Source organism: Ovis canadensis, chromosome 16 (genome assembly GCF_042477335.2).
Source record: "Ovis canadensis isolate MfBH-ARS-UI-01 breed Bighorn chromosome 16, ARS-UI_OviCan_v2, whole genome shotgun sequence".
Taxonomy (NCBI): Eukaryota; Metazoa; Chordata; class Mammalia; order Artiodactyla; family Bovidae; genus Ovis; species Ovis canadensis.
In genome coordinates, this window is record NC_091260.1 from 32,578,528 (window position 1) to 32,593,781 (window position 15,254).

Sequence of the window (15,254 nt, forward strand, 5' to 3'; positions counted from 1 at the left end):
CATTCCATCTGTGCTTTCACTTCTTGGACTAAGCATGACCCAGAATTTAAAAAATATATTCCAAATTGTGCTGATTATACACACACACACACACACACAAATACATATTAATATCTAAACTGTCACTACCACCACCATGGTCAAATCCTCTCCTCCTCTTAAATTAGATAATCAGTCATTTAATTACACACCAGGTGTGTCTCTGCCTCAGAATGTTGTTTCCTATGCCTGATACTCCCTTCCATTCAATATGCGTATGTTTACTACCTACTGAGTCCAAAGTGTTTATCTTGTACCTACTGATTACAAAGTTGAGCAAGAGCTATTCCTTGGTTTCAAATTACTTATACTACAGTATATTTTAAAAAAAATCACACTGGAAAGCATCTGATTAAGATAATCACTTTGCTCTACAACATACTCCCCAAGTCGTAGTGGACTGACACAGTAAATATTTATTTCTTGCTTCTGCTTCTAGTGGGGAGCTAGCCTGACCTGGGTAGTTCAGGGACCCTGGGTCCTATGGTTCCGCCGTTGGTAACACATGGTTTCCAAGTTTGCCAGGCTCCACTGAATCAGAGAAGAGCACAGAAGATGGCTTTGGTGAGGTTTTATAAGGCAGTTCTAGAATTTCACCCATTGCTTATCCCAGGATTCCTCAGAAAGAAGTCAGTTCTGTGGCCACATCTAACTTCCAAGGAGGCTGGGAAATCTGTCTCAGTCCTGTTACCAAAAAAAAAAAAAAAGTGCAAGTCGCTCAGTCGTGTCCTGGCTCTTTGCGACCCTGTGGACTATACAGTCCATAGAATTCTCCAGGCCACAATACTGGAATGGGTAGCTTTTCTCTTCTCCAGGACGTCTTCCCACCCCAGGGATCAAACCCAGGTCTCCCGCACTGCAGGCAGATTCTTTACCAGCTGAGCCACAAGGTAAAACAGATGTGGGTAATGGCCAGCCCGTGTCAGTCACAATGTGCTAATGGCTATTGGTTCTCCCTCTGTACCATAGTTGAGTTCATAGAGTAACATCTGTGATGAACATCTCTGCAGACCTCCTGGATGAGGATCATACAGAGCAATTCTGTTTTTGACAAGTCTATTGACTGGGAAGTCCTTGCTTATATACAACTGAAAGCTCCTTCCCTGCCATTGTCATTCTTGGTTCTTGGATCTGCTTTGGAAACCCTGTAGCTTCAGTCTCTCGTGTCTTCCATAATTTAGACCTTAAGGCAAGAAGCTTGGAGTAACCCATCCCAGGACCCCGCTCTACTCATCTTGACAAGCCCATTAATCAACACAGTCAGTGTTATCATGCTTTTTAAAAATTCTTCTCTTTTCTTAACTAAACACCCTAAGTTATTTCATGTTTGTATGCTGTATTTATCAGGTTGATCCTGGTTGTTCTTAACCAGGCTTCATTTGGATTTTCACAAACTATTTAAAGAATAGTTTACTGAAAAAGACACAATACTCCATGTGCCATGTGACTCTTGGACAGAGAGTATCTGAGAGTATCTGAGAGGTTAAATTACATTAAAATTTGACTTCCCATGTACAAGTTACTTACTATAGGCTTATTTCACTGGTACCCAGTTTCCTGGGATTCATAATAGTATTCACTTGGTGTTGTGGTTTTATTAAATACATTTGTGTATAAATTAAAGTGTTTTGCATAGGGACAGATACTTAATGAGGGTCATTATAAACTAATATTTCCTTTATTATGTGTCCTTTAATCCAGTCTTGCTCAGGCTGGATCTTAAAGCAGGATGTGACTTAGTTACCAAAGGACTTCCTTGGTAGCTCAAGTGGTAAAGAATCTTGCAATACAGGAGACCCTGGTTCAATTCCTGGGTCAGGAAGATTCCCCTCGAGAAGGGATAGGCTACCCACTCCAGTATTCTTGGGCTTCCCTAGTGGCTCAGCTGGTAAAGAATCTACCTACAGTGTGACCTGGGTTCCCTCCCTGAATTGGGAAGATCCCCTGGAGAAGGGAAGGGCTGCCCATTCCAGTATTCTGGCCTGGAGAATTCCATGGACTGTATAGTCCTTGGGGTCACAAAGAGTTGGACATGACTGAGCAACTTTCACTTTCACTTTGGTGACTAAATAACAACAACCTCATTTTAAAATGTTTACCCTGTCAGTTTTTCGTGGATGGGACAAAGCTTTAGGTAACAGTTACATGCCTAGCTAATGTTCAGAGTGCTGGTGCTCCATCTGATGCCATGTGTCAGGTTAGGGCCCTCTTGTGTTCATACTTCTCACTGCTTTGTTTTTCCATTTTTACTTAATATCTAGTACTTTGTGGTCTAGTCATTATAGATGAGGCTGTGTTTTCATCAGTGTGGGGAATTTCCTGTTATGTCAGCATAAATGTCACTGGAATTTCTGGTGAAGAAAACTTTCAGTGTAAGTTTATTTCAGGAAAATCTTTGTATTTTTCATGTTTTTTCCTCACTTTACCCTGGGTGCTATGCACCAAATGAAGGAAAGTGTTCTAGAGTATGTAGTAGGCAGTAGGATTTCTTCGGGCAAGATACTGTCCAGGTAATACGTGTCTTATCTTTAAAATTTGTGTTGTGTGTGTGTTTAATTACAACATATCCAAAGGTAGAAAAAGCACTTAGCAACATCCTTAAACAACAAAATAATTCCTTTAGGTAGATTTTTGAAAGGCCTTTTTTAAGAGACTTTTAGAAAATCTTAAAAGATTTTTAGGGAGCTAGATAAGTTTTTTTGACCATAACTTTTGCTTATTATAAACTTTACTAGGCATTGGCTTTGGATATAACATTGCTCATGTTTAAAAGTAAAAATTTGCTTTCTTGAGTCATAATTTCTTCAGCAACTATAGTTGCTTTTAATGGTTGGTTGTTGTTTAAGAGAGAAATGCACTATAAATTTTATTCAAGTTACAGAATGGGCCAGAAACCCTTTATCACCTACAAAGAAGAAATCCCACCTTTAGAGAGTTTATAGGTCCAACACAAACACAACCCCATTCACAAACACACCCACACACACCCAAGTAGTTTTTCAAAGCTGTTATTTAGAGATTCTATTTGAGAACTCTCTCCTTTGTTCCAGCTCTGTTGTTTGCCCATCTTAACTTTAAGGTTATCTTTTCTCCATCACTTATAGTGGTGATACCCAGAGAAGGGCATTGCTGGTGCTGCCCATTGTTGGAGCTGGAAACTCAGAGGTGGGCTCTGGGTAGTGTGAAACAAGGAGGTGGGAAGGAAATTTCCTGGGGGAGAGTTTCTGAGATGCACAACAGGAAGTAATGCCAACAAGGTAGGTGGGGCCAGATGGCTGAACTGTGTCCCTGGTGTAACTGGCTGTGTGCCTTCCCTGAAAATCCTGGGGCACTGCAAGTTAAAAGTGACTATAACTTTTGAAAAGTCTGATTAACCTTTCCTAAAATCAGAAGACATCAGGAAGACATTCATCTTAAAGAACTTGTTAATCGCTTTGTAATATTAAAGAAATTCCTGGAGGATGAAATGACAACCCACTCCAGTATCCTTGGCTGGGAAATCCCATAGACAGAGGAGCTTGTGGGGATATAGTCCATGGGGTTGCAAAGAGCTGGACACGACTGAGCAACTGAGAATTTAAGAAATTCCAAAATAAAAATGTGACAAATAGTAACTAAAGAAAGTGAAGAAAACAATGAAGTAACATCGCAATTTATTACGCATATGTACTTCCTGTGACCTTTGATGTTTATCTTAAAGAAATAGAAGATATATTAAGTGTGTCTGTGCCAAAGTCATTCTACTAGTGGTGAAATTACTTTCAAGCAAAACAGCCTTTCTAATAAACTTGGTAGAAATGCTGAATGAGAAAAAAAAAATTGCCTCAAAGTTCATTAAAATAATTTTTAAAGTTTTTCTTTATTCTTTATATAAGTATCTTTATAAATAACAAGCTCTTGTGAGATTACTGAATTAATTGAGCTTTGGAGCTTCAGTACATTTTTTTGTTCCTTAAACAGAAAACTACCAAAATTGTTCTTCAAGTAGCAGTTTGAGGAAGAAGCTTTACTATCACCAGTGTGGCAAAGTTATATCGTTTTTTAAATGGTTTTGCTGCTGGGGGGGGGGGGGCGGCGGGGGAGGGCGGAAACCAAAGCAAAACATGTTTTAAACCATGAGGAGTTTAACATAGCAGAAGTCATGTATTTCCAGTTCTGTGGTCACTCAATATTGGACCTTAATTACCAACCTTTTTAAATTGTAGACTCTATTCATAAGTCATATGGATACAGAGGCATTTGATATTTACAAGTAAAAATTGACTAATTAAATTTACCAAGTGATAACAAGCTAAGTACATTTAAGATAAGTAATTAAAAACCAGTTCCAACTTGCTGTTGTAAGTTAGTGAGGTGTATGCCTCATGGGTGAAAACAGGGGATAGAGCGGTTTAATAATTATGTGACTCATAAAAAGGCTTCAGGGCCTTCAGGATGAATGGTATTCACTCTAGAACACCATCTGGAAGCCATGATTTGGGGTAGGAAATGTGGAAATCTGTGGATAGAATAAAAAATTGAATTTAAAATTTTACTGCATCTTCAACTATGTACCATCTTAACACACCAATCTCTTCTACCATATATACAAAGCAGAAGAAAATAATTTCATGTTCAATTTTAAGGACATAAAGGCTGTCTAACTATCTCAAATGAAGTACTTATTCTCGAAATGAGATCGTGAGTTGATATCAGAAGGAATTGTTTGATTTCACTTTGGACTTAAAACTATAGGTTCATAAAAACACACCTTTATAACCTGAGACTTATTCTAACAATACCGTGGTGGCTCAAATGGTTAAGAATCTGCCTGCAATGTGGGGAGACCTGGATTCCATCCCTGGGTAGGGAAGATCCCCTGGAGAAGGGAATAGCTACCCACTCCAGAATTCCATGGACAGAGGAACCTGGCAGGCTATAGTCTGTGGGGTCTCAAAGAGTTGGACATGACTGAGCAACTTTCACACATATATAAAAATGATTTAGCTCCTGCTGTATGTCAGATACTTTATGTACATTAATCCTTCAAAAGAAACAAGCTTGAATTTAAGTATTATTAGTTGTATTCTACATATGCAGATGCTGAGTCCCAGGGAAACTGGTACATAATCAAGATCATTCAGCTAGACAGCCATGAAATGAACTGACTTAAAACTTGAACTAAGGTTTGCCTAACTCTCCATCCTGTGTTCTTTCAGCATTACTTTCCTTTGGGTTAAGAATCATGTTCACATTTATTTGTTTCTCTACCTGCTTACATATGGAACCTGTAACAATGGATATTCAATGACTTTACGAAATGGTGGTTAGTTAACAGAAGGGGAGGAACAGAGCCCTTTCTTAATGTGGAATCTCAGTTTACTTGTTTAACACCTGTAGCTCATATGAATGTAGCCATCTTTTTGTTTCCATAAAAATATATGTGTGAGTAGGAGAAATCTATGTCCTTGGAGAAGGAAGGTTTTAAGATCAGCAGAAAACATTCTGATATAGAGTAGTTTTAGAATAAGACTGAGATCAAGACAAAACCAATTAGAATATAATTTCATTTTCAGTGATTCAGAGAAAAAGGCATGAAAGACTTGAATTCTAAAGAAAAAGATCAAGTCAGAAATCTATTACGGTTAGGTTCCGTAAGAGCCGGCTGGAAATGATGGTCTGCAGGCTCAAGTCACTAAGCAACAGAGCAGCAAACTGCCTAGTAACCAGAGCTGGCAGGCTGACTGTGACTGACCGGGTGGCTAGACAGGGGGACCACAGCCCATTTGACCTCAAAACACTCTCCTTCTAGTCATCTGCCAGCCTTCCTGCCCAATCCCCCCATTTTGGAAAGGCCTCTTGGACTTAACAGGAGATCTGCTTTCATAATGGAAATATCTCTGGGACCAGAAGTAAATGCTGTCTGTCTGTTTTCTTTAAAAGGGCATTTCTGAGATTGTTTTCTTTGGGTCAGTACATCATAAATAAAATGTAAAGTTTAATGAGAGGAAAGAAAGTGAAAGTGAAAACATTGGGATTAATGGCTCAGCTTTGGGTTTTCATGAGCAAATATGTACAGGGCCAAATTGCCTGACTTCATTTGGTGAGATCTATCTTGAGCTCTGAGAGCACAGTGTTGCCATTTATTTAACGCTTTCTGTCTTATGCTGTCTTCTTTTTCATGTGTGTCTTTTGACTGTGTAGCTGGAACATAAATTCCTGAAAAGTAGGAGCCCTCACATGAATCAATCTTTGTATCCACTGTGAGGGGCTATGTCACCTGTATAATATGCATTTAGTAAATATTTGTTCTTTAATTGCTGTTCTCTCTTTTACTGTTGTTCTTACGCCAAACACCTGGAGAGATCTATAACATTCCAGTCTAGAAGTCTTGGTTATGTTGTGCTTGATTGCACAATAGTGGAAAGAAGTTTCAAACTGAATGATTAACCATATTTTGAACTTTGTTACCACAACTCTGTATGTATGAGTGGGTGTGTGTTCTGGATTTACACAAACCTTGGCTAATATGATTTGACTTTAGTATATCTGAATGAATTGGTATATGATACTGTCACTAATTTTCAACTTCAGTAACTTTTAGTTTATACTTTGAAATAATTTATGCCTGTTGTATTCTGAAAAATATGTAAGTATATTTATAATTCATGGTGAATTACTGAATAACTTGCTTGTTAAACTCATGACTAGTTCTTATGTCTTATAAGTCATAGTGATTCAGTTATACACAAGACCTAGGCTTATAAAAGAAATGAGAAGATTTTGAGGAGAAATTTGAAACAAGCAAAAAAGAAAAAAAAAAAACCCAGAACACTCTGCATGGTTGTTTTTTGTTTGGTTTTAGTTTTTTAGTATGAAGTTTGGAGAAATTTGCACTGATGGAAACAAAGCATCACTTCTCCAAAGTAGATCTTCAAAATAAGTAAAATTGAATAATAGAAAAAAATTTTTGAAGAGATTTAGCATAGACAGGTTATCTTAATGTAAATGTTTTGCCTAAAGTTCATGCCCACTTTTACCTTGCAGTTTTTTCAAACCAACTGATTTCCTTTCCATTATTCTTATGAGATAGCACTCTGATTAAATTAACTATAATTAAAATAAAGTGACTTTGTATATTTTAATTATTAGAGTACATAGGGCTTTTTTTCATTTTCTTATATAGCTGATTTCACATTTATATAGATAAATGGTAAGTGTGTATTGTTGAGCTTTTTAAAGAAAGCAACTTTCTGACTAATAAGGTTATTTGGATTATCATTTCTGCTTGTTTACCTTCTTTAGGTTTATAGTATTTGTTTTACTTCGCAGGGTGATTTTTTTTTATGGCTTTGTATTGAGTGGGTGCCAAATAGAACAGTGTGTGATTTATTGGTAGTAATAACTAAAACATATATGAATTGGAGGCTGATGACGCACAAGGCCAAATGTGAAGGCGTGCCTCTGAATAGAACCAGGTTTCTTTAATAAAGCCCTCTTACAATAACAATAGCAGGGTCATTAATGGTGTGCTCATTCCTGTATCACTTGCCCAGTTTAAGGTACACCTGTGGATCATTTGTACCACGTTGTATTTAATTTTTTTAGTGGAGTTATATTTTTATTTAAAGGCCTATCTGTTTAAGCATGAAGCCTTATATCCTTATTATTATAAATTGGAAACCAGTGTCACTTACCATATATAGATGATAATTGGGCAAAAATGCATTTGAAAAATAGAGCAGGTTAAATGGACTCAAGTTAAACTAGATGCTGTGACCTGCAGTGTTTCTGATCCTGAGGTCTGCTCTCAGCCTAAAATGGCAGTTAGTGATTAATGTAGAATTGTGAAAGACCGATGGAGTCCTTCGCCTTAAGGTAATAAGCATGACTGAAAGGGATTTGGAAAGAAAATCACCTCATCATTACATTCAACGTTTAAATTCGATCAGTGACATCTGCTATGCTTCAAGCCGTCTTTGTGCGTCAGATGCTCTAATGTTTCAACTGAGTGGTCCTGAATCACTGATATTTCCACTGTTGGAAGAAGGGCATCTGTTTTTGAAGGACATTTGTTCTTTGGGTCTGAATCCCTTAGTTGGTGGTAAACACACTGAACTTGGATTAGGTAATTCCAATTCTTAAGCAGAAAGTCAGGTATTGCTACCCTGTTTTTACCACCCTATAATTATTGGTTATATGGCTAAATGTCCCCTGAAGGCAAAATTGTCCCCAGTTGAGAAGCACTGATCTAGAACCACTGATCACTTTATTCACTAGTGTATCCCTAGCACCGTCTTGTTGTGATACAGAAAGAGGCCCCAAAATGTACTGTCTGCTCCGACTCTGCTATTCACTTACTATGTGATCCCAGGGGTACTATTTCAACTCCACAGATCACAATTTGGTGCATCCATAAAATGGAATTATTGTTAATTCATTCCTTACTTCTTAGAATTATTTAAAAATTTAATGATATACTTAATGAAAAGACTTTTTGAAAAGAATAAAGTGCTTTTCAAATGTCACGTAAAAAGAGTCATGGAGGAACACTGAGGGTGATCTGAACCTCCTAAAATCCAGGAGCTTAATTCATCTCCTACTGTGTGTATGTAAATTGCTGTGTGGGATGCTACGGGGTGTTGTCTTTGCTCTCTAGGGTTGTGATCAGATGGAGATAGAATATGATTACTCAAAATAACCATAAAGCATTAGTAGTTGCCATAACTAAGTACAAAGAGTGGTGGAGATTATAGGAAAGAAGAAAGTGTTTCCTGTGGTGGGAATCATAATAAGACTTGAGGTGGAGTATGACATAGAATAGTCACAAAGAAGGCCCATACTGAATTGTTACTTAGATTATATTATTTAAATATTTATTTATTTGGCTGTGCCAGGTCTTCGTTGCAGCTTGCAAGATGTGTCTTTAGTTGTGGCATCCAAACTTCGTTGTGGCATGCGGAATCTAGTTCCTTAACCAGGGATCAAACCCATGCCCCCTGTATCTGGAGCTCAGAGTCTTAGCCACTGGACAGCCATGGAAGTCCTTTAGATTATGTTATTTGATATTCATGGCAACTTAGTTAGGTTTAGGTTTAATTATCACATTTTACAAGGAGGAAAGTGGGGCCTAGAAAAGAATTGGATGTGAACATAAAGCCTAGAGGAGTTGAGTAAGGAGAGAACTGGAGTGAAATATGGAAGGACAGAAAGTGGCAGGAGGTAAGTTCTTTTCACCAAAGGAACAAAATCAACCATTATGGGGATTATATGGGGTTTGAGTGAGATTGGGTACAGCTTAGAGTGTCTCTGCAGAAGGTGACCATAAATGTAAGTTGGAATCAAGTTTCAGAGGTCAGCTAACATTCTCTCTCTCTCTCTCTCAGACACCCACACCCACACTCATACATGTATGCACACCAGGGATTTATATGCTTATGTGAAACATGATTAGTTTTATCTTTCTCAACAGCTTTACTCCAAATAAAAGAAAGTGACATTTTGAATTATTACCCTGCCCCAAGCTTGCTAAACCACAAGTGTGTGCACTGAACACTTAAGGATTGGAATGTGAGATTTAGTTCAATTAGACCAATCTAAACCATCTTTCAGCTACCTAATGCCTTCTACTCCTTCTAAGATAATCCTCCAGAAAAAGAATACATGGTTATATTTCCATTCAAATGAGATGTGTTAATTCCACCCGTGGCACTTTTGTTCTGATGCACAGACCAGAGACACTATTTATGTGAGGACTCTATCTGCCTTTTCATTAAATTGCATAAGAATATAATGCTTAAAACATGCCCAGCAAGTCTGATGGACTGTATGCAGAAAACCATTTGTCTCCTAAGGTACTTTTTCTATTTCAAGACTGGCTCACCAGGATAAGAGTCAGGTGCTAAATATCCTGTTATCTTCCATCTATTCAAACAATAATTTCTGAGTGCCTACTTTGTATCTTGTAACTCTTCTGAAGATGTAACACTGAGTAAGAAAGACAAAGTCCTGTCCCCCCACCCCCACATGGAACATGTATTCTAATGGGGAAGAAGACAGTATATAAATAAGTATTCCGGTAGCTCAGAGAATAATAAGTACAATAAGGAAGAATAAAGCTGGGTAAGGGGTGCGTGTGTGCACATTAAGTCCCTTCAGTCATATCCAATTCTTTTCGACTCTATGGACTGCAACTCACCGGGCTCCTCTGTCCGTGGGGGTTCTCTGTGCCAAGGGGTTCTCCTCCAGGGCTTCTTCCCAACCCAGGGATCAAACCTGCATCTCTTATGTCTCCTGCACTGGCAGGCAGGTTCTTTACCACTAGCTCCACCTGAGAAGTCAAGGGGACAGAGCTGTAAATACCTTTTCGGGGAGGACTCTATATGGTGACATTTGAATAGAGGTCTGAAGAAGGTGAGTGATTACACTGAGAAAGAGCATTTCAGGCAGAAGAAATAACAAGTGCAAAGGTCTGAGGGATGATGTGATTGATGTATTTGAGGAAGGGGGACATTATAGAAGATGAAGTCCGAGACGTAGAAGGGAGTCACATCGTGTCGTATTTTGAAGCTGTGGTAGGATTTTTCTTGGTGATGACTCTGGTGTTTTGAAGGGAGAAGTGTTAGCAATGGGAGTGCCTGCCTCAGGGAGGGGCACAGGCCGTCTTAAGTTTTGGAAAAATCATTCCTGCCCCCTTGTAGAAAATAGAGATGTGGGGCAGAAGAGAAAACAGAGACCAATTCAGATACTGTTGCAGTAATCCAGGTGAGATACAACAGGTATAATATAGGTAGGTATAATGGTGGTTCAGAGCAGAGTAGGAAAGGGAAAGGTGGTTAAGAAATGGTCACAGTCCTCTCTGCAAGCAGCAGAGGAGAGCAAGAAAGATACCTCTCTCTCCTTTAGCTAAGGTGGTGCAACAACATGGAGGGGGAGTAGCCACCACATCAGAGGGCTGAAATAATGGGCAGCTGTTAGACCCGAGTTCGATCCCTGGGTTGGGAAGATCCCCTGGAGAAGGAAATGGCAACCCACTCCAGTACTCTTGCCTGGAGAATCCCACAGAGAGCCTGGTGGGCTACAGTCCATGGAGTCACAAAGAGTCGGACAAAACTGAGCGACTAACACACACACACACACACACATTAGAGTCAGAGCAAGAATATGGAAACTCACAATGGAAAATTTTGAGGGGGTGTAGGGGAGTGGGGGACTTAGACTCCGGGGGATTTACAGAGCCAGTGGTGGGTGAGAGTCTGGTGATGAACAATCCCCTGGCAGTCTTGGACCTTTTGTGGTGATGACTGTGTATCAGAGACAAGAATCTCATTTGAGGCCATGTAGTTAGACAAGTAACAACTCTTAGGCTGGAATGGCCAGCCTCTGGGGTCTATTTGTTGAAATTCATTCCAGGCACTCTAATTCAGCCGCAGTGCATTTATAGGAATGGAAGAGACAGGCAATGAGAACCAGCTGGCCAGGTCTGTCAACGTTTCTCTGGTAAAGCCATGTTCTTCCCACCCCGTTACCATACATTCATGCTCCGGGGATGAGAAATGTGATGGAAGATACAGAAAGGCAATTGGGAAATTGCTAGTTTCCAGATGTATGGCCCTAGGGCAGATTTTCTAATGTGAAGTTACCATTCTCCCTGCCATCCCCCTCACCCCGCCCCCCACCCCAAGCCCCACTGCATTGGATACAAAATCTTATTCTTAAGCATGATGTTAAAAATAGATACTGAAGAATTGAAAAAATTTTCTGAAAAAATATATGTGGTACTTACCACAATGGTTCATGCATATAGTGATAGTTATTACAATGGTACTGCTTGTATTAAATAAATAGGTTTTATGTGTAGGCCTAAGTTATTTTTTAAAGAGAGCAAGACTGTGCAGCATTTTAAGATTTATTCAGGGATGTTTTCATAATCATCCTTGTAAACAAAACAAATATGAAAATAGATAGAGCTTAGCTTTCTCTTTGGAGTTTGAATTGTTGCTTTGTATTGCCTGCCTGCAAATGGATACTAGGTAAACCTGGCTGTTACTAGGAAATACGATCTGTGTCAGGAGGTTGACCTGCAAAGCAACATGTGCAAAGTTTTTTTTGTTTGGTTGGTTTTTTTGCCCTAAGGGAAAGGGCGAGCGCTGGCACCTTTTCACCTGTAAGGATTATGTAGCTTTCGTTGTGATTGATAGGCTGGCTTCTCTTCCAGAAATGCTCCTGGTATGCGTTTTATGTTCTGACAGAGCCGTGGCTTTGCTGTTCAGCACGTCATCCCCATGAAGACGTGGGCAGGCTTTTGTGCACTGGCGCTTGTAGCCTGGGAAGCATATTTCAACACACTTCAACACACCATCCAGAATTGGCTAGAACATGCCTGTCACTCCCAGCTGACTCTGATGACGCTCTTGCCAACGTAGATTTACATCAACATGATTCTTTACTGGAAAAAGCTCATTCAGATTATACAGGGTGGCCCGTTTAAAAGAGGCACAGCATCAGTTTGAGGAGAGCTGAATGTTAAGGGAAGCACCATAAGAAACACACTGTCAATTAAATGTTCCACAGAGCACAGAATTATAGTCAGCATCACTCAAGAAGATTTTCCCTTCAGAAATTGTATGTTACTCCAAGTTTTAGAGAGTGCCTTATCCTGCAAAGAGAACCCTTCCATTCTAGACTTTCCTTCTCAGCATGCAGAATTTCTAGCCTCTTCTTTCCCTATTTACATAATCCTAACTTGAAAGTATGAGATTCAATAGGATGTGACAGCCTCGAATTCTTTACCTTCCCCAAATTAAATTTGCCGAGTCAGTGGATAAATAGATTTTACTCCTAGTATAAAACCTTTTGGCATATGTCCATCTTGTTTTTTGACTCATCCTCAGTATCCTAATGAATGTTTGGGATAGGCATATTACTCAGATGCGTGGGTCTATAGACAGGAAATCCCAGCACTCAAAAATAAAAGCTGTTGCCATAGCTATTCAGAAAAAACACAAAGCTCTCTTTGCTGTGCAAAAGAAAAATTCAATATCAGTGGCACATGACCTGTGATGACTATTATTATGACCCTGCACGACTCACCCTTCATTTTCGTCATCCTGGTCTATTCTCAGTCATTACAGTAATGGATACAACTGAATGGGTTTGCAATTTTACCCCTTTTCTCAAGACAACCAGAAGGATTTTCAATGACACATGCTTTGATCTGTCTGCTTTTAAATCTCTTAAGCAGGGCAGCTCTAGGCATCTTCCTCTCAGAAGATTTTACAATCCTAATACACCTTGTCATGAGTTCTATATTTATGCTTGTTTAGACACATCAAAGTCAGGCTTTTTACCAGGAGCAACCTAGAAAGTTAAGGCCATCAGCTTCTTGTTGTAGCCAGGCAGTTACTGTCAGACCTAGTAATAATGAAGATTGACCTTGTAAAGTGACCAAAAGTTGTGGGCTGCAGTATGGGGATACTAGAAAGCATTTTGCTGTGTTGTTCTTCTGCTGTGTTTTGGCTAGAATTAATATTATGGTCACAGTTAATTGCGAAGTGTTCTCTTGGATCTGTATATAGTACAGAGGGAAGAAAAGATGTAGAAATAAGAGTCTTCCCCTGTGAATTAACATACAAAATCTACGCTTAATGCAGCAGAGAGGCAACACTTTAAAGAGATCTGTCGGCATGCCAATGAGATTGGTGGGAATTTGAATAGGTATGAAAGAGAATCACAGAAGAAAAAAATTGACAGTGCTTTTTCGAAACATTGTCCATGAGAGAGAAACTGTCGGTTAATAGACTGACACTGAACATTCAGAATATAGTTCTATTATTTTTTTAAAACATAGTATGATTATATTTTAATACACAACCAAAATACAAAACACCACAGTAAATTGACAGCAATAAAATATGGTATTTCATTTGCACTACACTAAGACATTGATATACCAAGGAAAATGAAAGGGGGAAAAAAAGCAGAGCAAAATGAAATAATGCAAGAGACTGGTAAGGACTAAGCATATATGAAGATGACAGACGGAACAGTAACAGAAGAAAAGGCAATTTCTTGGTAACATATTGCCAAAGAATAAAAATGTAACACTTATACAGTTTTAGGAAATATATCCATGTAAACACTTGTAGATAAGATTGATGAAATCCTGTCTATATAATAGAGAAAAATCTATTTTACTTTGGACTCGAAACTATAAATTTTGGGATCCTTAGTCTTCACAACAAATTAGTTGGATAAATTTACAATTCATATGTAAACAGTGCTTACTGCATAGAAAAATCTGTGGCTAATATATGCAGATCCCCCAAAATGCTGTGAGTGTTAATTGATCAATAAACCCATAAGATGTGCACAAAATTTCATCAATAAGTAGATAACATAGAGGTAGCAGAATCAGAGGAGGAAAAACAGCATTTAAGAAGTAAAATGTTACACTTAAAATTTTCCATATCCTTTGAAATCTTGAAAACTGTGATTTTTTATGAATCAATTTTAAATTTCCCTATGATAAATGAAAATTTTAAATATATGCAGTAATACTTTTGGGAGCAATGAAAGGAAGCTTTGACATTACAAGGTCCTCAGCGTCTCTGTGTAACAATGTCTCCATCATTCAAGCTCCTGAGATTCAGCCCAATAGCAACAATGAAAACAGTCCACGTGCCTGGTTACAATTCTCTCTGATATCACCCTTTAAATTTGAGCCTTCTCAGCTTGTTTTTCTGATCTACAGGGAGTGTCTGTTGCAATACAATAATGAGGAATTGCCATACATTATGAAGGCTGTTTTTTGGTTTTATGGAAGATGGTGGCAGAATCAACAGTATCATTTCCTATGTAGTCATCACTTGAGAGGACACATGAGTCTCAGGAATACGTTAATCATCTTACTAATAGCCATTTCTATCTATCTGTCTAATGTATCTATCTAATCTATCACCTATTTATCTATATCTTTGTTCTGGTTCCATGTTTACCAAGAAGTCTTCTGATTATAGTCTTTGCTGTTCTATAGGACTTTCTACTGAAAAGGAAAGTACTGGGTCAGATGGTCGAAGCATTATAATCAGCCCAGTGATCGTAGTGCTCATTGAAAAGAAGTTAATTGGCACTTGGATTCCGTTCAGCAGTTTCATAAGCTTGTGTAATATGGGTTTGCTCTCACGTGCTGATTTCAGAATCTGCATAACTCAGTGCCAGATTCTAATCTTAGTGAT

General features: G+C 38.6%; 1 protein-coding gene across 6 annotated transcripts in view; it reads left to right on the forward strand.

Annotated features, from left to right (window-relative positions):
• PDE4D (phosphodiesterase 4D) overlaps nucleotides 1-15,254 on the forward strand; it is a 1,583,646-nt gene that overhangs the window by 777,192 nt on the left and 791,200 nt on the right. The gene's annotated exons all lie outside the window — the stretch shown is intronic.